This window comes from Callospermophilus lateralis, unplaced genomic scaffold (genome assembly GCF_048772815.1).
Source record: "Callospermophilus lateralis isolate mCalLat2 unplaced genomic scaffold, mCalLat2.hap1 Scaffold_1167, whole genome shotgun sequence".
NCBI classification, from domain to species: Eukaryota; Metazoa; Chordata; class Mammalia; order Rodentia; family Sciuridae; genus Callospermophilus; species Callospermophilus lateralis.
In genome coordinates, this window is record NW_027511969.1 from 389,302 (window position 1) to 412,764 (window position 23,463).

General features: G+C 42.3%; 1 pseudogene; it reads left to right on the forward strand.

The window, feature by feature from the left end:
* LOC143390356 (AT-rich interactive domain-containing protein 1B-like) overlaps positions 1 to 23,463 on the forward strand; it is a 232,291-nt pseudogene that overhangs the window by 189,515 nt on the left and 19,313 nt on the right.

The following is a 23,463-nucleotide window of genomic DNA, read 5'->3' on the forward strand; positions in this document are numbered from 1 at the left end:
TAAGCAGGTTTGAAAGGTTCTTGATACCCCTTTCCTTTGTGTAAGTGTGCAGAATACCAAGCTGCTTGCAAGTTTCAGAATTAGCTCCAAAATTCTGGATTGATTGGTGTCTAAAAAGAATTGAAGGCATCTGTATTGGCACAGGGTTCTTTAGAGAATCAGAACCAATAGATTTTGTATATATGGAGGGAGGTTTATTGTAAAGAATTGGCTTGTGCATTCGTGGAGGCTGGCCAGTTCTAAATCTGCAGAGCAGGCCACCAGCCTGGAGACCCAGAGGAAAGCTGCCATTTGGGTCTGAAGGCAGTCAGCTGGCAGTGCACAGTCCTGGGAGGGAGGTCCTGTCTGTTTCTATTAAGACTTTCAAATGATTGGATGAATCCACTCCAGGATATAGAGTGTGATCTGCTTTTTCCAAAGTACACTGATTTAAATGTTAATCTTATCCTTCCCCATCTCCCTCCTAATCTCCTCTCCTGCTGCTTTTCCCTATTGTTCACGGTGGGTGGGTCCTTCTGTTAGCTGCAGTGTACCACACTTGTACCTGGGACCTGGGATAGCTCTTCTTTATATCCGGGGGATTTTCCTTCTAGACATTAAGATGGAACTTGGACAATAACAAACATCAATCAATCATACCAACTTCAAACTTCCATACTCAAATAACCGATCAAATGATGTCAGTAATAAACAAATGTTCAATGCCATAGGGGAGTGGCACATGGTTCTGTGAGCACCCATAATAGGGAGACCCGACCTGGTTTGAGGTGGCGGGGGAAGATATCAGGAAGGACTTTGAGTGACACCTGAGCTGAAGATGTCCAACTGAGATGGGTCAACTCTGAAAAGAGCAGCAGAAGAGTCTCAAATGGAACATGCGCACTGACGAGGTGGTGGTGTTAGTAGTGTCCCAAGCAGTAAAACCAAAGTCAGGGACCTGAGTTCCGCAGAGGACCCCATAAGAAACGGAGCACCAGCTGTTCTCTGTGCTACCTGGAGCCTCCAGCCCCAGGCCAGGGTCACCTCTGCCAGGCAGAGCTGGAGCCTTCTGCCGCTGCGCACTGGCTTTGCCGGGCCTCAAAGCACCAGGAACCTCTTCCGTCCCGCCCTGACCTCATATCAGGTGATGTTGGCCTGCCAGAGCCAGGACCCAGGGGGTGCAGGGTAACCAGAGCCCACCCTCTACTGCGGGGCAAGTCCCCGCCAGCCGCCAAGGAAGGCGTCTCTGTGTGGCTGCGGACGCTGAGTGGCGTGGCGTGGCGAGAAGCATTGGCGGCTAAAGCCAGAGAGCTGCCGAAAGCTCAGACACTAGGTGGGACAATGGAGCCCTGCAGGTGCACAGCTCTGGGTCGTAGTGTGACAGCTCCATGCCAGTTGGGTGAGACCTCACCTTGTCCTGATAACATGGAACTGAGGCCTTAAGGAGCCCACAAGGTGAGCAAAACCCTGTTGACAATGGGTGGACGGTTTGCCACCTTTGGGCCAGTGGTCTTGATTCCATGAAGGTGAGAAAAGAGGGATTCGTGCCACATTTGGCCAATTGATGATGACCACCACCCTAAGGAGGCACTTACTGGCCATTAATAGAAGGCCTGTGTCCTGAGCAAGCTATGCCTTAACAAAGACCTAACACCTTTGTGCCGACTTTCCACACTGTCAGAATTTTCTGAATAACAATCAGTTCACAAGCTACACCACTTTCAGGAGATGCAATTCACTGAATACTGGTGGGTCACTGGGCAATCTCAAATTCTTTTATTCCATTCCAATCACAATTTCTGATATCTGTAACTCTCAAATTACACATTGTACTTCACACACACACATATGTGTGTGTATGTGTGTATCTCATATATATATATAATCTCCACTCAAACTATATATATATATATATATATATATATATATATATATATATATATATATATATATATATATCTCGTAGGAAGATTAAGAAAGGGTTAAGGGAGCCGCAGAATGCTGTACCAAAAGCACAGGCAGCTGGCAGATATGAATGCAAAGACCACGTAGGTGGTCAGATAGGGTTTTAATGAACCAGTTCTTCTGAGTTGTTAAGACAGAGGATCTGGACTGAAGGGAATTTCAGAAGATCAGCTTAAAGGGTTAGCTTGATGTGCAGGCTTGGAGTGAGCCATGAATCTTCCTTACAGGCAGGAGAAACCTTACTGTGCTGAACCCTGCAGGGACAGAACCAAAGGATCATTGCTGACACGTTTTTTCTTTCCTTGAGCAAGATTCAGGAGGGATAACCAGGTGACATGATCAGGGAGCCCTCATGTCCAGTTTTGGGGACTTCCTTCTTTCATGAGTCTCAGGTGAGTGGGTTGTATCCAGTGAGGTTGATAAGCTCCTGTGTTTTAGTTCCTGATATGATTTGGGATGTCCATGTAGCCAGGTGCTCCTGATTTAGTTTGATAAATTGGCATGAATAAGTTGTTCATCAGTTTGTACCATATGGTTTGCAGGGCAGATGGTGGTTGTTTACTTGAACAAACAAGGTGTGGAGTTATCCTTCTTTGGCATTTGGATTCAAAGTGGAGTAACTCAGGGCAACCTACTGAGTTTACAAAAATGGCGTAAAGCAGGGTTAGACACAGCCTGAAAACTCCTGTTCTATACATCCTGGAGGAACTCAGAGCTCTGCTCTCCATAGCCTATGTATATAACATGTAAAAGTTGTTTTTAACTTTACTCCCCACCTTTTAAGAGAAAACTTCCTGTATCTGGACATTGCAGATGTAAAGATGCCTATGTATGATAGAAGTGACACTAGCAGTGTTACTGGCCCACATTTGTTGACTGGATCAGAGGACATGGATTAGAAGCCCTAGAGAAGAATGAAAAAACTGTCCTGTGCCAAACTGGTCATATGTAAAAGATGTTTTTCATATTAAAACCATTGTTTTTTTTTGTGTGTGTGTGTGTATGTGTGCATTTTAGTCCTCATTATCGAATTTATAGATGACAATGCTAAGTACTCTTTTGGAAATATCAAGCCTTCCTAGATGTTCTGAAGTGCCTGATCTTCATGTTGAAAGTAGAAGTTGTAAATATATAACATATTTTATTAATTTTCTTTTGTTAAAATTCATTTGAAATGTTGTTTCAAGGGTGCATACACATTGTGCACTGGTTCTCTGAAGAAGACGAAATGCAGAGTTCTATGCCAGTGTGCTTATGAGAAAAGAGTAACCATTGTTCCTAATGTCTGTGCATTTTGTTTTATTTTGATTTGTATATAATGTACACAAGGGACAAATGAGTACTAATCTACGCTATGTACTTTTTCTAGATGTTAATGAGATTGCCAGTGTATGGCAAGTGATAGTTAACTAGTAAATTTTACATTTTTTATTAAAATTCCTAGAAAAGATTGTTTTCTGAAAATGTGAGTATGAAAGCCCACTGGGTTGGTGAAGTATGGGAATGTTCATAGGTAGACCCTTTAAAATTAAAAGTATTATTACATGTGTACAGTTTATTCAAGATCGTTGTGTGCACATTGAACCAATTTGAGTTCTTGCTTGAAATACCTGGTCTTTCTAGATGTTTAGAAGTGCCTGATGTACGTTAAACTTGAAGGTAGTAAAATGTCACCTTTAAAATATCTTTTTTCTAAAATTTACATGAAATATTATCTTTTTGAATGGAATTATTAAACCACTGTTGTGAGCAGTATTGTACCATCTGTACTTGTTTAGTATTTTGAAGAAGGTTGGAGGGAAGCCATTGCAAAAGGTTTTATGCTAGTGTGTTCATTTTCAGACAACATTTTTCTGTATGTTTTATGCATTTTGTTTTGTTGTGATATAAAGGAAAAATGAGTCCCAAATTTGCAACAAGTAGTCTACATATTAAAGAGGTTGCTAGTGTTTGACAAAGTAGAAAAATTAGAACATTTTTTACATTTCTTGTTGAAATTCACAAGAAAGCTTGTCCTCTGAAGACCACTTTTAGATATGAATTTGTTCAACCATCTCTAAGCATCACATATGTCCACTAGACTGGAGGTGGAGAGAAGGAAGTAAGGAGGGAATGATTCAAGGTCAAAATGTTCAGATTAGAAGATAACTCATATTGTAACTATTAATATGCATGCTGTATGCATAGCAGACAAGTTCTTATATGAAGTATCAAGTCCTTCTAAATATTTAGAAGTGCTTGATATATTTAAAAGTAGAAGCAGTATAAGAAAATTTTTTGTAAATAGCTTTAAAAACTGGAGTCACTAAATCCACTCCGTAAAAGAGTATATTATCTATGCTTGTTCTTTAGGGGCCACTTCTCACTTTAGTCTCCATAGAGTGCTTGCAAGAGAGAAGAAAGGCAAAATGTCTCCCAATTGCTCCTATTTCCCAAAAGTTTCCCAATTGCTCCTATTTCCCAAAGTCTTTTTCCTGTCTGAAGAGCAAAGAACTCACTGGTCAGACCTGCAGGTCAGGAGGCAGCATATAATCACCTCAGACCTGCCTTGATGTGGTCAGGAGAAAAAGTAGGTTTTCAGGCCAGTGTGTCAGGGAATGTCTGCAGAGGCAGGCTGTTCACAAACTACAGGATATAGAAAACAGCTGTTGCTTAAAGTTCCACAATATTTGAAAATAAAAATGATAGTAGATTTGACCCAAGTTAACCAGACTACAATATTATTTTATGATTCTAGATTTAACTTCCTCTAACTTTTGGGTTCTGTTTTAGTCAGCTCTTTTGCTGCTGCAAGTAAAAGACCCAACAAGAACAATTGCAGAGGAGGAGAAGTTGGGGATTCACAATTTCAGAGGCCTCAAGGCAGGTACAGTAGGCTCCATTCCTCTAGGCTCAAGGTGAGGCCGAACATCATGGTAGAAGGTTGTCGCAGAGGGAGGCAGCTCACATGATGATCAGAAAGCAAAGAGAGACTCTGCTTGCCATATACAAATATGTACCCTAAAGCCAGGCCCCAGTGACCCACCTCCTTCAGCCACACTGCACCTGCTTCCAGCTACCACCTAATTAATCCCATCAAGGGATAAATTCACTGATTGGATTAAAGCTCTCACAACCTAAGCATTTCCCCACTGAATCCTCTTGTATTTTCTTACATGTGAGCTTTTGGGGGATACCGCACATCTAAACCGTGACAAGTTCCTTGATTAGAAGTACAACATTTAAATTTTTTCTTCAATTCCTCCTGTCCTTATTTTACCCTTCTGTTTCCTTCAGTCTGCCTTCTGTTTTTTTCCCATATTCTGAAAAGAAAAGGGATGGGTACTTGATGCTCACTGTGCATTTTACAGTCCCTGAACTAACCATTGACATCATGTTTCCAAATCATTTTTTAAAAAGTCATTCTTGTTTATCCTTTGTAAATTTATTTTGTTTATTTTTTATATGGTGCTAAAGATCAAATACAGTGCCTCACATGTGTTAGGGAAGCACTGTACCACTGAGCCACAACCCCAGCCCACATTTCCAAATTTTATAGACTATCATTATCTACACGGATAAGGGTCAATTATGTGCTCAGAAATGGCTACAAGATTCTTTACTCCAGTTATTCCTAGGAAATATAAACCTCCTTTTACTTCATTTAATCACCTCAGACACTTTTCCAAAACCGTGCTCCTTTGGGCTATAGGATCATTGATACAATAACAAAACTTATAATCGTGCTCTGAAAGCCAATGGCAGAGAGAAACCATCCCATGCACGCCCTTGGTACAGAACCTCTAGTTCAACTGGATGGGCTGGAAGGAGGCCAAGGGCTCACTTTAATGGGTAGGATGTATCTTCTGGTGATTGATCACCTCCTCTGTAAATTACCAAGATGACCAATGACTTATTGAGAAGTTTTTCAAGCAGTAAATCCTCTCATTCCCCATTCTCTTGGGCAGTAATGGCATTTCTTAAGTCACAGAGAAATACAGCTGAGGTTACACATTCCTAAGAAGCAAAACTTGACTTGCAAAAGGAACAACTGGTAGGATTTTGGGCAATGTCAGCAATGCTGATCAGCAGCCATGCCTTCCTCAGTTCTCATTTATCAGGCAATGCAATTTTTGACAGATATCTTACTTGCACATTCAAAATGCCCATTTTAAAATGTATAATAGAGAATGAAGAAATTTGAGGAGTTTCAAACCAACATATGCTTATAGTCATGTAAGTCTGGTTTTTAAGTCAGTAATTATCACTGATTATCATAATACATATTAGCCCAGTTCTTTATGATTCGAAATTGCTTATGTGTACTTTAACACCTTTAATGCATAAAATATGATATTACTATTCCTATTTTCAAAATAATATTCAGACATGACTTAGAAATACTGTCAACTGTGAGTAAGCCGTCACCAGTGGAGAAGCAGGCCTTAGCAGAAGCCACGTGCCACGGCGTTCTCTGGAGCTGGGTGCTGTTGTTCTTGCGACCCTCATGAAAGACAGAGCAGGGTTGTGCAGCTGTGGTGCACAGGGCCCTCTCCTCACCTTGTGCCGGTTTTTGACCCTTCTGTTCTTCTGGAAGGAGTGTTTTTCAATGTACAGGTTCTTACTTTGTTAGACCCCAGAGATGAAACTGCACGAAATCAATCTAGCACTTTGAACAAGGCTGTCTTCCTGGTGTAATATCTCTCAGCTGCTTTTTTGAGGTTTCACACATTCACAAAAATAACAGCATTTTTACCTGATCCCAATAGATTTTTCTCTGCAGCTGCATCACTTGAAAAAGCTTTTTGTTCCAGTTCTTAAAGTCTTAAGTATTGAAAGTAATTTGAAAAGACAAAGAAAAACATCCCAATTATGATTTGTGTGTGTTGTGATGACTTTAAGGGCTGACAGGGCTTCGAATGGGCTTTGAAAAACCAGCCAGTGTGTCCATGGTGGAAAATACAGGATTTCAGAGTGCATTATTGAGTGTGCTGTTGTAAACTCGTGGGCACGTGGCATGGTAGGCTTTTTTTGGCAGGACCTATGGTCTCAACCTGCAGCGATGCTAATGATATTAGCAAATTAGCACCACGGAGCTTGCCAGCTAATTCACCAGAGCCTGCTCACTCTCTCGCTGCTATAATTAAAACTAATTATTTTCTAAAACATAGTAATATATGAATATGTGCAATAATCATTTTGTAGTGGGCAATCTGTGGAGTCTTTTTTTAAAGCTGCCACCCCCACCCTTGGCACATGGTGCCCTGTGTGTACGGCCTGGCTGAACCAGCACTCTCGCCTTTGCAGCATGTGAACCGGGTTCTGCCCATCAGACCTCGGGTTCATGTAATTCTGACAGGGATCAATTTCTGGTTTCCCCTCCTTTATAAGGCTCATGCTCTCTCCCACCCCCTCGCCTCCCCGCCTCACAGTCCTCTCCACGCATCTGTTTGATGTCCCACTTGAAGCATCTCCAGTCAGGGTTGTACAGATGGTTTTCACAGCTGGTTTCTTTGGAAGTTCAGCTGTGATTCCCTGGATAGTTATACCAATTCCCTGCTGAGTCCTTGTTCTTCCTTTAGAAAGAAATCAAAACCCGTAGTTTTTTTTTTGTTTGTTTGTTTTTTTAAATTTGCAATTTTTATTATTTCATACAATCTTTATTATTTCATTACAATTCTATTTCAAATAACAAATACAATATGTTTATAAACATATGAAAGACCTAGAAAAATAATTTGGACAAATCAAAAAATGAAATATAATTACATATTTCCTGTGGAAGATTCTCTGACCCATCATGTCCATTCTAGTTTAAATCTGCATGCCTGAATTTTGTCTAAGCATCAATACACACATTCTAGTGAATGTCAATATAGATACCATGGTCAGTTTTCAATTGCGTGATAATTAAGACCTCATATCCCCACCAATAAGTTTTAGCATGTTTGAATTCCCTTAACATAGACAAGGCAGAGTTCCACTAAGTATATTTCAGGCAAAACCCATAGTTTTAACCTGAAGATGTCCGTTAGTATCTGTGATAAAGGTGTGCAAATTAAGTGTTCTCTGGTGAAGCTGTGAGGCCTAGAGGGAGCCCATTGCATGGGTGGCTTTCCCCCTGCAGTGGTGATCTGAGCTGGCTGTCAAGGGGCTGAGGACTGGAAGTAGTGTGCCAGGCTGCAGGGACACCCCAGCACCTTGCAAAGAAATGCACAGCCTTCCCTGCAAAAGGTCTTTTCCAATTATTGTTTTTGAAGTCATTTGGCTAATCATCTTCCCTTATTATAGACTAGACCGTGTGCAATAAATAAAAAATTTGAATGAAGCAATAAGAAGTTTCAGATAATTTCACAAACTATAGATTATTTGAACTGAGGATATCAGAAGTCACTAAGCCCTCTGGCACCCAGGTAATGGATGGATATACATACCTAGTGTTTGCTTCCAAACCCTGATGAGCATGTAAACAGTTGCTTATTCCATTTGTTGCCTAGTCTGTTATAACTAAATAATATTGATAATAAGTTGGCCTTCGGTGGGGTAGGTCTTCAACACACAGAATGGTTGTCACTTTTCTTTTTTTTTCTTTTACAAGAAGGATTGCCAAAATGTGGTGCTATTCACATTTCAGAAATAAGAATGCTCCCAGTTACCATTTCTCTCTTCTTTTCTTCCTTGAAGGGAAACTCAGGTGTCCCATGCCTTACTCAGTAACAGTGCTGGCAGCACAGTCGGACAAATCACATGTATAATCCTGACTCTTTATCCTGTTTTCGATTAGCATCTATGGGTCTTGCAGATATGATGTCTCCCGGTGAATCCAAACTGCCCGTGCCTCTCAAAGCAGATGGCAAAGAAGAAGGCACTCCACAGCCCGATAGCAAGTCGAAGGTACTTCCTCCCCTGCACGCGGTGTGGGTGCTGCCTGACCAAAGCTGCCATGCTGCTACTCTTCCCTGGTGCTGGCTACCCTTTTTGTTCTCTTGGTCTCTTCTCTCCTGCATGCCTTCATTTTGTGCAACATGTTCTAGTCTTTTCTTTCCCCACCCCCTCCATGGTGTGGATCTGAAAGTTACTAGTTCTTATGGCATTAACTCATATGTTGGGGAAGGGGGTGGGGACAAGACCCACCTGAGAAATGCTTTGGGGGTGGGGAGAAGTGAGGGATCTTGCCTGGTTTTGATCCTTGCAGCCATTTTCTCTGCCTTCAGTTTGTAGCTTCCTGTTTTGGCCGCCCAGCAACAACAACATACTTAATATTTTGCTTTCCTGCCTTATTTGATAAATAAGGTTAACAGCTTTTTTTTTCCTTTCTTTCACATTGGGTAACCCATGCTTAGCATGCCATGTAAGCTTGAAGTAAGCATGGTGGCTTTGTGGCCTTATCCAGCATCCAGCAAACTTACCAAATCATACTAATTAAGAATGTTGTTTTAATACCTAATACATGTGTTTGTGTGTGTGTTTGTACATGTCTTTATATATATATATATATATATAGTCTGTTAAACTGGATGTACTTTTTGTTATTTTAAATAAAGTTTGCCCTACCTTTGTTATTTTTTTTTATTTTTATTTTTTTTATTCCTCTACCACAGGATAGCTACAGCTCTCAGGGTATTTCTCAGCCCCCAACCCCCGGCAACCTGCCAGTCCCTTCCCCAATGTCCCCCAGCTCTGCCAGCATCTCCTCCTTTCATGGAAATGAGAGCGATAGCATTAGCAGCCCAGGCTGGCCAAAGACTCCATCAAGCCCTGTAAGTGGCTCTGGTTGTTTGTTATTTTTGATTTTGGGGGGTTTTGGATAATTAATTAATTCTATGTTAATGCTTGCTTGTTGGTTTGTTTTATAAGACTTTTTCTTTATTATTGATCTGTGAAAAGGTTTTCTTTATAAATGATTGCATTGGTAATAAAATGAGTACTGTTTATGTGCATTGTAAAAGTTGGTTTCTGGTAACAGCTGTTTGGTGAAGTGCCCCCGCACAAAACGTGCTGGATCTGAACTCAGGGGGCATTCTCCAAACAAGCTGTTTCTCCATTTACATGGGAACTGATGACAGCTATGGATTAAGTGATACATTTGGCCCAGCTAAGTCTGTCCTGGGCTGTTCCATCTGAAATATTTCAAAACTGCCTACCTAAATAAATAAATATACAACCTGGGTATGGTGTGGCATAACATCAGCCTTGCTTCATTTTCAAATCATATGTCTGAATTAACAAACTTACAGAAATGTTAGTGCATGTGAATTTTTAGATTAATAATGTGTACCTATATTGCAATCAGTTGAGGTTGAAAAATGGTGTTCTGCACAAGACTGCTGATAATCTTGAAATATGTGTGATTTCCATATGATATATAAATAACAAATGGTATTGTGTGTATCAGGGACTTCTTTTAGCCTTAATGTCCTTAGAGTTGGGCCTACTAAAGAAATTAATTCTGTGTCATTAAAAAAAAAGAGAGAGAGTAATGTGCTGTATTAACCTTTGTTTTACATTCATATAGGGAATCAAAAGATCTTTTTGAAAAATCTTTAACATGTAATTAGTTGCCAAGAAGGCTTAATTAATGGGCCAATTTTAAGGCAACTAATTGAAGAGCACAGCCCAGGAAAAGTGAGTCAGAGGGAAGACCATTCTGGCTATGAGGGATCTGGCAATCTAGTCAAAACCCAGAATGAGTCTGCTATTGATTATCCGCTCACTGGGTTAAATAGATAGAGCTTGACAGGTTGAAGAGCTGGTCTTTCTAGTAAATATTTGTGAAATTCACACCGAGCTCTGGTACAACCAGCGTTTTCCTTTTTCAGAGGAAGAAAGGGCACTTTGTTCTTGCCTTCCCTGGAGATGTGTTTCCATTGCAACCCGAGATGAGACATGCAATGCTTCCAGGATGTGTGAAGCAGGGCTGAAGAACAGGGAGAGTTGACTCCTTAGTTTTGGTGTCTCTATGTTATTTGCTTTGAGTCTCAGAAGGCAGCAACATTGTGTGGGTTTTTTTTTTCCCATAATCCACCCTGGTTATTTTTTCTTCCTCCCTCCCTCCCTCCCGCTCTCTCCCCCTTTCTTTCTTTCTTCCTTCTTTCCTCTCTTTATATAGGAAACGGCATTTTGGATCAGTAATGCTTTTAAATGAAAAGGTAAAATTCAAATAATGTTCCAAACACACTCGCACATTGACTCAGAGGAAAAATTTCAGAGGTAGAAAATAATAACCTTTAAAACTTCAGACAATAATTAAGAATAATAATTTACTAAAAGCAGACTGTAAAGCTGGGTTTGTGGCTCAGTGGCAGACCACTGCCTAGCAAATGTGTGGCCCTGGGTTCCATCCTCAGCACCACATAGAAATAAATAAATAAAAGGTATTGTTTCCATCTACAACTAAAAAAAAAGACACTACAAACAGACCTTGCTAATCTCAGAATTACAAAGAATGACTGAGGGTGGGTACTGGCTTCTAGCTTACTGGTCAGATTGTCTCCATCCAGCAAGTCTGTAGGAAGAGCTCATCAAAATCCCACTTTCTACTTAAATGTAAGAAAATCAAATAATCCTTGACCCCATTTTCTGTTTCTAATACAATTACACTTGAAATTGTATATTAACATTTACTAAATATTTCTACATTCTTTAGTCTTCTAAATTGTTTTATGTTTAAAATTTTACAAGCAAACTTTTGGCTCTGGTGCTAGAGAAGCTGTTTGCTAAAGTGAAAGTTGTCATACTCTTGCTCTATATTGTGCAATAACCACTTTTTTTAATGAGTTGGTAATTCAGGAAGGGGGACCAAAGGAGGGCATCATGAAGGACCACATGTCATTTTCACTATCCAGTCACTGCAAATATATGCGATTCAGGAATATTTAACTGCTCTGTCTGAGGTACCACTTCAATTTGTGCTTGCAATTGTTCTTAATAATGTCCCTAATAAAGCCCATCTAACAGCAGGACTAAAAGAGGCAAAATAATAAGCCTGCTGTTGCTTTGACAGTGTACTGTGGACCAACATTGTTTTGTTACAAAACATTCTAAAATAAAAATAAGCACTTGTCCACACACATGCACATATACATATCACCAAACATATGGTAAAGACTGTGAAAATGTAAATCTGCCTAAAAGGCTTGAGGGAAATGTACTTTTAGCCTTAATTAAAGTATATGCAATGAAAACATTTGTGGCACCATAAGAATGTCTTGCTGTAGTTTTTTAACAATTTACATTCCTTTCTTTGCCTCCACAACAGTTTCAGAACAGTAGGATGTAATTTTTACAGCACCCAAGCAGCATTAGATGGTCCTTGGTGACCTGGAAAAGTTACCTGGTCTTTCTGAAGGGCCATCGCTTGTCCATTGCTGGGGGCATGGTGAGGGGAGCCTATGGTAAAGACCTTTATCTAGAGGTTTCCTTGTAGTCTATTAATTTTTTATTTTGGTTTTCTTCAGTCCTAGGGAAGGAACCCAGGGCCTTATTTATGGTAGGCAAGTTCTCTACCACTGAGCTGCATCCTTAGCCCATGGCTAACGCCTACAGTCAAGAAGTGGTGTGTTGAGCCTGGTCAGTGGAGAGAGTAATGACACATGTGCTCTTTATCTACTGAGCCTTGTTTCTCCTCCTGTCCTTTTTCTATATTCAGACACCCAGATCCTAGCTCTGGTAATAATTTGGCTAGTGAGCAGGCCTTTCAGCCTGCAGTCTTGCTGATTGCATTCACATTCACTTCACACCTTTCTCACTGAAATCCTGTGGACAGGCTGATTGAATAGGTTCTTGGTTCTTATTTGAATGCTGCCAGACTTTTCACACTTTTTCCTTCCATTGGAAACTTCATACACAAATGTCTATAAGGACCATCAATGTTATGGCCACTGTGCTAAGTGCTGTGGATTCAACCTAAAGTCTAGTCAAGAGTGCAGTCAGACCAACAAGCACACGCCAAACAGTTTTACCAACTGTGTAATGAAGGACTGCAAAGGAAACATGAAGTGCTGGCAGATTGAAATAGTCCCCCAGGATTGTTGTCAAACAGATGGAGGCCCGACTGTGCGGTGCAGTGTCCTTTGTTATGGTGCCATAAAAGTACTTTGGGGGAAGATCTTAATATTAAAAATAAACCTTTTATCTTTATACATTTTTCTAATTTTAGGAGAACAAATTGAGATAGCACAAGTTAACAAAGAAAGGTGACAAGAGTTAAAATACATATATGCAAACTAAGCAGCTAATCATACCTCAGGCCTGCTCCAAGTTATAGGCATCACTGCCTTCCGATAGCAGGAGCAACCTGTCTACACCCCAGTCATGATTAGCCACTCCCCAGTCTCAGTTTAGAGAGGACCAATGGCAGGTGGAGGGGCTGGGATTGTGCCCCAGGGGTAGAGCACTTGCCTAGCACATGCGAGATACTGAGTTCAATCCTCAGCACCACTTAAATATAAATAAGTATATAAAATAGAGGTATTATATCCAACTACAACTAAAAAAATTTTTTTTTAAATTAAATAGGTGGCAAATGGATCTTAAATTTAGGGTAAGGATAAAATTGGTCATTTTAAATTGAAATGATTGCTTTTATTTCTCATATCTTTAATCTCAAACTTTACCTCTCAGTTTTTCACAAGTGACATGAAAGAAGGAAGACGTTTTTTAATTTAACTGATTACAGGTGGTAATACTTTCTTCCTCATTTTCTTATTATTTCAAAACTTCACTTTTGGAAAACACAGGACTTATTTTTTTCTAGTGTGTCTAGTACTCAGTACTAGCATGTACCTGGCAGCAGCATCCTGCTGATAACACCCATGTCTTGCAGTGCAATCTGAGAGTCCAGTGTGAGCCGTGTAGACACTTTGTCTTCCACCTCCAATAATCCTGGGGTACAATAGCACAGAAGGAAGGACATATGTATACATAACCTGGATGCATGTGGGCATACGATATATGGATGGATATGGATGTATGTTTTAAGTTCTTACCTAAAATAATTTCTTGCCACGAGTGGTGGCATATGCCTATAATCCCAGCAGTTTGGGAGAATGAGGCAGGAGGATTGCAAATTCAAGGCTAGCTTCAGCAACTTAGCGAGACCCTATTTCAAAAATTTTAATAAAGGAATGCAGATTGGCTCAGTGGTAGTGAGCCAACAGGTTAAATTCCTAGTACCACAAAGTAGCAATGATCATGGTAATTTCTAAGTGAGTTGAAGTTTTAACATCAACAGCAAAGTCAGTTCTCAAAAGCTCACACTATTTTTTATCCTACCATTCTACATTTTAATCTACATCAACTGCGTCACCCATAATTATATATTTTATGTAAAGATTTTATGCCTCAGTAATTCTAAAGGTGAAGGCTTAATAATGCAGCCAGATGGCTTTGGACAGTGGCATGGCAGATGGGAGCTGCCACTCTTGAGGCTCTGAGGGTTCCGTTCTCAGGCATTCTTTTTCAGCGCCTGACTTATTACTAAGGGTCATGTCAAGAAATAAGGTGTAACAGCCAAGCACAGTGTCAGTCATGTTATTGACCACCCCCCCCACACCAATTTCAGCTATATATTTTAAACCATGTTAATGCTAAAAAAATTAAAAGGAAAAAAAAAACAAGACTGTTTCAAATAGTGACTATATTGCCAGTGACAGCCTAGTAAATACTCAGGAAAAAATGAAATAAATTATTTGTTCCAGGGAAATCTTTTTTTTTCTTTTAATTTTTTTAGTTGTAGATGGACACAATACCCTTCTTTTACTTATTTATTTTTATGTGGTTCTGAGGAGCAAACCCAGTGCCTCACACATGCCAGGCCAGCCCTCTACCACTGAGCCACAGCCCCGGCCCCCAGGGAAATCATTATTGAAAACTTAGCAGTGGTTTTACACAATAACCCTAGCATTACAGATATTATAAATACATATACATTATTACAAGGATAGAGACAAAAGATAGGAAGGAATGTAGTAGGGCTGCATAGAACTGAAAGAGCCACCTGGCCAGATCCACGATCCAGAGGGAAGGTGAACATTTTTACAGAAGTGCTGAGGGTGAGGCCCACGTGTGGCTGGAGCAGGAGTTGAGAGCTATTAAAAGAAGAACCTGAGAGCCCCTTCACCTGAGAGCAGCTCGGGCAGTGTTGAGTGGGGAGAGCCAGGAAGAGCTGATCCCTGGCCCGGCACATGCGCCAGCTCAGGGCCAGACTTTGTGTTTCTCAGCAAGTGCCGCTGTCACTCCTCTGGGTGATTCAGGGTTTTCATGAGACACACACTAGCCATTCTTTTATTTATATTATTTCTTAATTTTTTTTAGTTGTAGATGGACAGGATACCTTTATTTATTTTTATGTGGTGCTGAGGATCGAACCCAGTGCCTCAAAGACACCAGGTGAGGACTCTGCCACTGAGCCACAGCCCTGGCCCCACACTAGCCATTCTTGGTGTGACAAGGAAAAGTAGGAATAGATTTAGTTTGGGGGCTCTGCAATATGACAGGTAATATTTTTAATTCACTGTGATCCTTCTCTGAGCTAGAACCTTTTCTTTTAAAAAATGCAATGACACTTCATTGGAATGTTGCCTTCTGGGATTCAATGCTTATTAGTTAAAGCAGGTTTCTGTTTATTTTGGTTTAGTTTTTTAAGTGTCTAAAAGGGAAAGTTTGGGCCCTTTTATTTAAAGTCAAAGTAAAATCTTAACTAAGAGAATGTGTAGTCTGTGCCTGAACAAGTAGCCTTCATTCCTGACTGTCATGTGATAGCAATAGTTTTTACTGTCGTCTCTTCTTGTTGGTGGGCTCACAACTGTTTCCTCACCTTCTTCCCTCCACCTCCCTGCCCGTCTCCACATGCTGTCTCTGGCACTAGAAGTCCAGTTCATCCACCACCACTGGGGAGAAGATCACAAAGGTCTACGAGCTGGGGAACGAGCCAGAGAGGAAGCTGTGGGTAGACCGGTATCTGACGTTCATGGAAGAGAGGGGCTCCCCGGTCTCCAGTCTGCCTGCAGTGTGCAAGAAGCCCCTGGACCTGTTCCGGCTCTATGTCTGTGTCAAAGAGATTGGAGGTTTGGCCCAGGTAAGAATGAGTAAATGAATTAGAAGTCATTGCAAGCAGAATTTTACAGAAGCTTTCATTGAATATGTGAACTCAGGGGTTTTTTTGTTTGTTTTTCTTTTTTGGGGTACCAGGAATTGAATTCAGAGGCACTCGACCACAAGCCACATCCCCAGCACTATTTTGTATTTTATTTAGAGACAGGGTCTCACTGTCTCACTACATGCTTCACATGTAGCTTTTGCTGAGGCTGGCTTTGAACTCATCATTCTCCTGCCTCAGTCTACCAAGCCACTGCAATTACAGGAGTGCACCACCACACCTGTTTGGAATCAGGTTTTTCTCTCACAAAGGAAATGCTAAACCTGTTGGAAGGTCACCTTCTGGTTGGGGAAAGGGGTGGCTCTACCACAATCCAGTGTGACCTCAGTAGCTCTAGAATTCTCTGGAATCTGCCATGAGTTCATATAAACACTTTAGAAATTTTTTGTGAATGGCTGAATTACTTATCTGGATCAGATATAAATCACATTCACTGTTTCCCTCTGTCCAGAGCAACTTATCACAGAAATTAAGTCATCCTGGTAAAGCCACGTCCATGACCTCTGGACAGTGAGGAGGCTGCTGTGTGGTTTGTAGTAGAGCTGGGCTAGAGTGGAACAGGGGAGGTGGCCTGGGTACAGAGCTCCAGGAGGTGCTCATGGTCCTGGTGAGCTACTGCCTAACTCTGAAAATAAGTGTCCCCTAAATCTTATGACCTGGGCACCTACTTTGCTCACCCCAGCCCTACCATTTTTTCAGTAAGGAGCCTAGTTGGTTGGACGTATCCTGTCATAGAAACATGTGAGGGTACTAAATCATGAGCTAGTGTCACACTGTGGCCTTTGTCTTTCTATATGCCCAGGAGGTGGAGGGTCAACAGACCCAAAGCCTAGATGAGGAGGCCATGTGTCAAGACTGTAATCCCAGCAGCTCAGCTAAGGCAAAAGGATCACAGGCCCAATTTAGGGAAACCCTGTCTCAAAATTAAAAATAAAAAAAAAACTGGGGAAGTAGCTTAGTGGTAGAATGCTTACCTAGCACAGGTAAGGCCCTGGGTTCAATACTTAGTACAGGGGATGGGGTAGAATAGATGAAGAAATTCTAATAACAGGATAAAGTACAATAATATAGTGGCCCAGGGACATTCCCACAGTAGGTAGCAGAGGCAGATCTATCTGACTCCAAAACATGCCTTTTTGATCCCCCAATAGTTCTCTACCCCAGCTGTGTATGAAAATCTCCTGGGTCCCACCCAGGAGACAGCCTCCAATCCTGGTGACCAAGGTGACCAGATCACTATCCAAGGGCAAGTCTTCATTCATAAGTGTCACTGAGGGCCTGCTGTGTCTCATGCTACCACTTTGGGGGACACAGAGGGGACTTTTGTTCTTGGCCTTCCCACTGGACACCAGACTAAGGCCTATGAAAGAAACAATTAAAGCTTTTTTCAAGACTCTGCATCCTCAGATATGAGTTAAGTGACACAGACCCATGTGAGTGATGGTCATCAGAGAGAGTGATCCAGATACCTCTTCCCACCACCTTCTCCCACTCCCCACGTTTCTACACCTAGAATTTTTCCAACAGAGACTTCAGAATCACCAAGATCATCAAACTGGTATCATATAGCAGTTGTCGGGCTACCTTATTGTGACTCTCTCAGCAGTGCATACCCAGATTGGATCTGCAGACATGAATCTTTGCTAGCTTACTAATGAGAGGGTTACTCACATGTAGCTGGGGACAGCTGCACCCGTGCACCGACCAGCTCAAACTCACCTGCTCAGGCTGCCCCAAACAGCATGCTGACTGGTTTTGAGGCAGCCACAGGCCTGCTGTTTGCAGTCTTGTGTTAAGTGGCAGAAGAGGCTTTTCCCTTAGCATTCCACAGTTGGTTTATTCTGCGTCATTTAGTACTAGATGCATGGACGTAAAGAGCCCTGTAAGAAAGATGGACTCTAGAAATTCAACATTTCATGAAAAGCTGCTGTCTCCTTGACCCTTCAGCGCTACTTAGCACAGCAGACACCAAAGGCACATCCTGCCCCAAGTCATTTGTAGATCTCCACGTTTCACTGTGTGTCTGACCTTTCATAACCTGCTCCCAGGAGGGAATGAGGTGAAATAGTGCCCTGAATCTCTATGTTGCATCTCAGGACCTCCTTATCATCTTGCTCTGTCTGCCCCTGCACTTGTCCCCGTCCCTTCTGCAGTGGAGATGTCTCCAGCCTGAGTGGGCTCATCCTGTGCAGTACTTACAAATTTTGGTCCCCACCCAGCCTCTGAGCTGGGGGCAAAGTGCTCAGCCAGGGAGCCACGGCACCATGACGTGTTTTTAAGTTTGGGGCATTTGGTGACAAGGACTCACCGCCTTTGCACAGGTGCTGCTTCTGCCCACATCACAAGAATCCTCCAGTGAGAGGGCAGTGAACAGATGGACATGGACAGACTTACAGTCTCAGTTTGGGAACTACTGGCTGTTGGAGAAAAGCACACTTAAATTGAAAAACTGCTATTACTTTTAAAGCCATTGTTTGATGCCCTTTTTGCTTAATTGGCCATGGGGTGGGATGGGTGTAAGCAGGAGTACCCTTCACTGGAGGACCCTGTGCGAGGCCTCAGGAGCTGGAGCCAGTAGAAGGCCTCTGTGAGCGTGCCTTTATGTCGCTATCAGCAGGTTGCTTAATGGCTTCATAACTCTGAATGCTGTCTGCACTGTGAGTGGGAGTAATGAGCATTAGTTAAAAGAGGCAAAGAAAAAAAGTCAACCAAGACATTAAGTGCTTTTTTTGTCTCCTGGCTTTAAACAAGCCACTTTGCTGCAAACCAATGATCCTGCTGTTTCTTCTCTTTTTCTTTTTCTGCTAGGTTAATAAAAACAAGAAGTGGCGTGAGCTGGCAACCAACCTAAATGTTGGCACTTCAAGCAGTGCAGCAAGCTCCCTGAAAAAGCAGTATATCCAGTACCTGTTTGCTTTCGAGTGCAAGATCTAGCGAGGGGAGGAGCCCCCACCTGAAGTCTTCAGCACCGGGGACACGAAGAAGCAGCCCAAACTCCAGCCGCCATCTCCTGGTAGGTGGCAGCGCTACAGCTGGCAGAGGAAAGCCCAGGGTGCTAGAGGCCAGAACTGGAGGCTGCACAGCTGTGGGGACAGGGAGAGAGGAGAGGAGGGGCATTCCAGACCTTTGAGAGGAAGTGGTGTCTCCTTTTGTTTGATTGTTTAATTGTACCCACTGGCAGTGCTTAGGAAAGTGAGCATAAGATTTGGGGTGTTGTCCTCTGTGGTCGGCACCTGAAAGGCCTCACTCTTTTGCTTTTACCTAATTTAGTCAAAATGGACTTTGCAATTCTGAGATATATATCTTTATTTCTTATACAAGAATTTTTAAATTTGCCACATAACTGCATAAAATAAACATCACATTCACCTGTTCCGAAATTTAGCCCTGCTGCACCATGTCACCTGTAGGTATAACAGCTGGCTACTGCCAACCCTTCCTCTTCCCAGGGTTCAGGTTTGTTTATTAGCAAAATGAAATTCATACTTGGTTTCTGATGTCCCCTACCCAGCAGGTTCTTACTTTGCAGGAATCCCGTGAACCACCATCAAGATCCGTCCATCCCTACTTCTGAAATGGGTTGAGTGGTGAGCTTAGACGGAGTCCAGAGTCAGGACCCTGCATGCGTGTGGCTCTCCAGGCAGACAGGATGCCTGTGCCTGCCTCTCCAGCCCCTGGGAGAGTCTGCCCTTCTTTGCAGCTCTCCCACTGGCCTTCATTCTCCCACTTAGGATTCAGATTTGAAGTTACCAAGTCTCTTACTCTGATAGTAAATGCAGTACTTGAGGCAGGAAGAAGCTGGCAGCATGCTCTGCTCTAGGTGACCTTCCCACCCGAGAAAATCCCACCAATTCTGTTTTTGGCAACTCGTCATTACAGAGGACATTTCCAAGCCCAGTGACTTTCATCAGTGACTTTGCTGTGCTGTTCCCTGTCCCTACACAGGAGACAGAGGCTACACACACTGCTGGTGTTAGCACAGCCTACTCTGAGCAAAGCTGTTGCTCTGTTCTGGTTGTATACAGTGGGCCAAGAGCTTTCAGCATGCTCATCACTTTGCCTTCGTATCAATCCTGGCTCTTGATGCTGTTAGATACCCCTGAGAAAGCAAAGGCAGGAAGAAGCTAAGTTCCTCATAGCCACGCAGCAGGGCCACAGGAGGTCAGATTTGGGGTGTTTGACTCTAGCTCATTCACTGAACCCACAAATGCCTCAGCTTGTATGACAATGTCTTTGTAGCAGATAAATGGTTGATACCTAGAAGGCAGAGAAGGGAGTTGTTCCCTTTTGATGATTGCCTCCAGCTCCTGTCTGGATGGCAAAGCTGGTATCTAAGGTTGCCAGTCAAGCCGTCTCACGTAAACACTTTTCAGCCTGGAGTACACTTGTAGAAAATACACCTAGATTTAGACCTGTAGGTTCCAAGTATAAGGAGGAATCCTCCTCTTTGACCCCACCCTTAAAAATCTTGAGCCTTTGTCACTTAGGGTGTTTCTGAAAAACTGGGAAATCTAATTTTTTAAATTGCATGTTACATTGAGTTCACAGAATGAAAGAAGCTTGCCACAAACAGCTCTGAAACTATTTCTCCAAAATAAAAACTCAGTGGGGTGCAGGGAAAAAAGTGGTGATGTCTGCAAAGATCCAAGGGAAGGAGCATGTCCCTGAACAGTCTGCTTGTGTGGGGATTGCTCTCCCAGCATGCCTCAGCCAAGCACTGAAGCCTCACCACAGTCTAGATCCTCCAGAAAGTGGAGGCCTGTTCTAACTGCTGGCTCTTTCCTTCCCCTTTTCTAAAACTGCTGCCTTTAGGATGGCATTACATTTGAGCTAAACAAAAGAGGTTAGATTGTGCATGCACCCTTTGGATCAGATGGAGCTGGGGTCCTGCCTGTGATACAGGAGGCAGTGAAAACAGAGCTTCCTGGCCTTGATTGTGAATTCAGTGGCCAGCTAGGAGAGCACCGTGCTGAGTTCTGTGGACCCCACAAAGACTGGCCAGAGGGTAGTGAGCAGTGGCATCCTCACATCCGAAGTCAGACCTTGCATCAGTTGTCCATGCACCTGTCTGGTGGCCTGTCTGGGCCTAATGCCACCACTAAGGAGAGTATCTCTGAAACATTTGTATTGCCAAAGAAGGAAATTAAAAAATCTTCCTAACTATTCCCCATGTCAGTATCTCATAAAAGATTATTCCATAATCTTTCATCTAATTTTCAGCAAAAAAGAAGTGTTCTTTGAAGTCATTAAGAACACAATTATAGGGCTGGGGTTGTGGCTCAGTGGTAGAGCATTTTTCTAGCATGCATGAGGCACTGGGTTAGATTCTCAGCACCCCATAAAAATAAATAAAATAAAAATCCATCAAATATTTTAATATATTTTTTAAAAATACTTAAAAAAAAAAACCCACAATTATAGAAGGATGCAGTAGCGCCACCTGTAATCTTAGAGGTTCAGGAAACTGAGGCAGGAGGATCACAAGTTCACAACCAGCCTCAACAACTTGGCAAGCCCTAAGCAACTCATAGAGACCCTATCTCTAAATAAAATATAAAAAAGGGCTGGGGATGTGGTTCAGTGGGTAAGCCGCATTTGGTTCAGTGCCCAGTACCAAAAAAAGAAGAACATGATTCCAGTTTAATTCTATCAGCACATCCAGGTAAACTAAACTAAATGATTCCCAAGAAACATTCTAGATTTTTGTCCAAATAGTCTCTGAACCAAATGAAAAAGCTAAATCACAGCCATATGCCTGTAATCCCAGCATCTGGGGAGGCTGAGACAGGAGGATCACAAATTCAGAGCCAGCCTCAGCAGTTTAGCAAGGCCTTAAGCAAATCAAAGAGATCCTGCCTCTAAATAGAAACATATAAAAGGGCTGGGGATGTGGCTCAATGGTGGAGTGCCCCTGGGTTTAATCCCCAGTACGAAGAAAAAGAAATGAAAAGAAAAATCTAAATCACTTGGCTGTATCCTAAGAGCATTGCATTGGTACAGCTTTGATTTGATGTGGCTTCTGTGTCTCAAGATATCTGTATAGTCGGTCACTGGTGGCATGACCTCTTCACCTCTGGGGATACATTGCATAGGCACACCAGACACCCAGGTGTGCCCACAGGAACCTGGACAAGGCCTTGAACTGTGGTCTGCATCTCTAAAGGCACCAAGGGGTCTCCATTACTGAACCTATGGAGTATCACAGAGCAGTTCCAGACATCAGCCAGGCACAATGAACCACCAACCAGGTGGCCCCAGCAGGCCAGAGGGTGGAGGGAGATGAATGGCTCTATGGAGAACCAGGCACAGAAGCTGTACATTCAATTAGTAAGGCTGTAACCAAAAACCCATCCATCTTTGCTGGCAGGTGGCTGACTGAATTTCTATTATTAGTTGACAGGTGATGTCACAAAACCTGTCATGGATCCAACTAGGGAATCCTCAGTGGAAGATAAATGAGAAAGGGGTTGGGGTATAAACAAAGGTGCCCTCTGGTTGACCTCCAGTCACCAGACCTGGGACACATCAGCTGCTGTTCTCCTCACCCTCCTCCCCACGTCCCTCCCATCAGAACTATGGCACCGTTCAGTGCTGTGTAAATTATCTTCCCAGCTAGGAGCCTGGCTGTTCTCTGTGAAGCTGTGAATGTACTTAACCTTCAGTAACCTTTCCATTGTTTACTTTAGAGTATAAATTTGTAGCTTCTGGCAAAAGGTAGTGATGTCCTAGAGAGCTAGACCTGCCTCCTCCTAAAGGCTGCTTTTTTCCCCCTTGAAAGGAAAGGGGAAAACCCTGGCAAGAGAGAATTTTTCCTTTTTTTTTTCTTTCTTATTTTATTAGCTGTAAATGTGAGTACTTGTACATAAGGGTCATTCTGTAATCACAGCCTGTGCGCCTGGTTTCAGGAAGGCTGTGGGGAGCCTGCTTGCTTTAAGGAGCAGGCGGTTTCTCATCTGAAGCCCTGGGGGCGGCTGGTCTGCAGGACTGCCCTCGTTTGTTTATTTGTTTATTTATTTATTTATTTATTCTATTTCTTTTTTTTTATTGTTGGTTGTTCAAAACATTACATAGTTCTTGATATATCATATTTCACACTTTGATTCAAGTGGGTTATGAACTCCCATTTTTACCCCATATACAGATTGCAGAATCACATCAGTTACACTTCCATTGATTTATATATTGCCATACTGGTGTCTGTTGTATTCTGCTGCCTTTCCTATCCTTTACTATCCCCCTCCCCCCCCTCCCCTCCCCTCTTCTCTCTCTACCCCCTCTACTGCAGTTCATATCTCCCCCTTGTAAAGGGAAAAATAATGCCCTCGTATATTTATAAGACTGCCTTACCCCTTTTATTATTATGACCTACCTGCTCAATATGC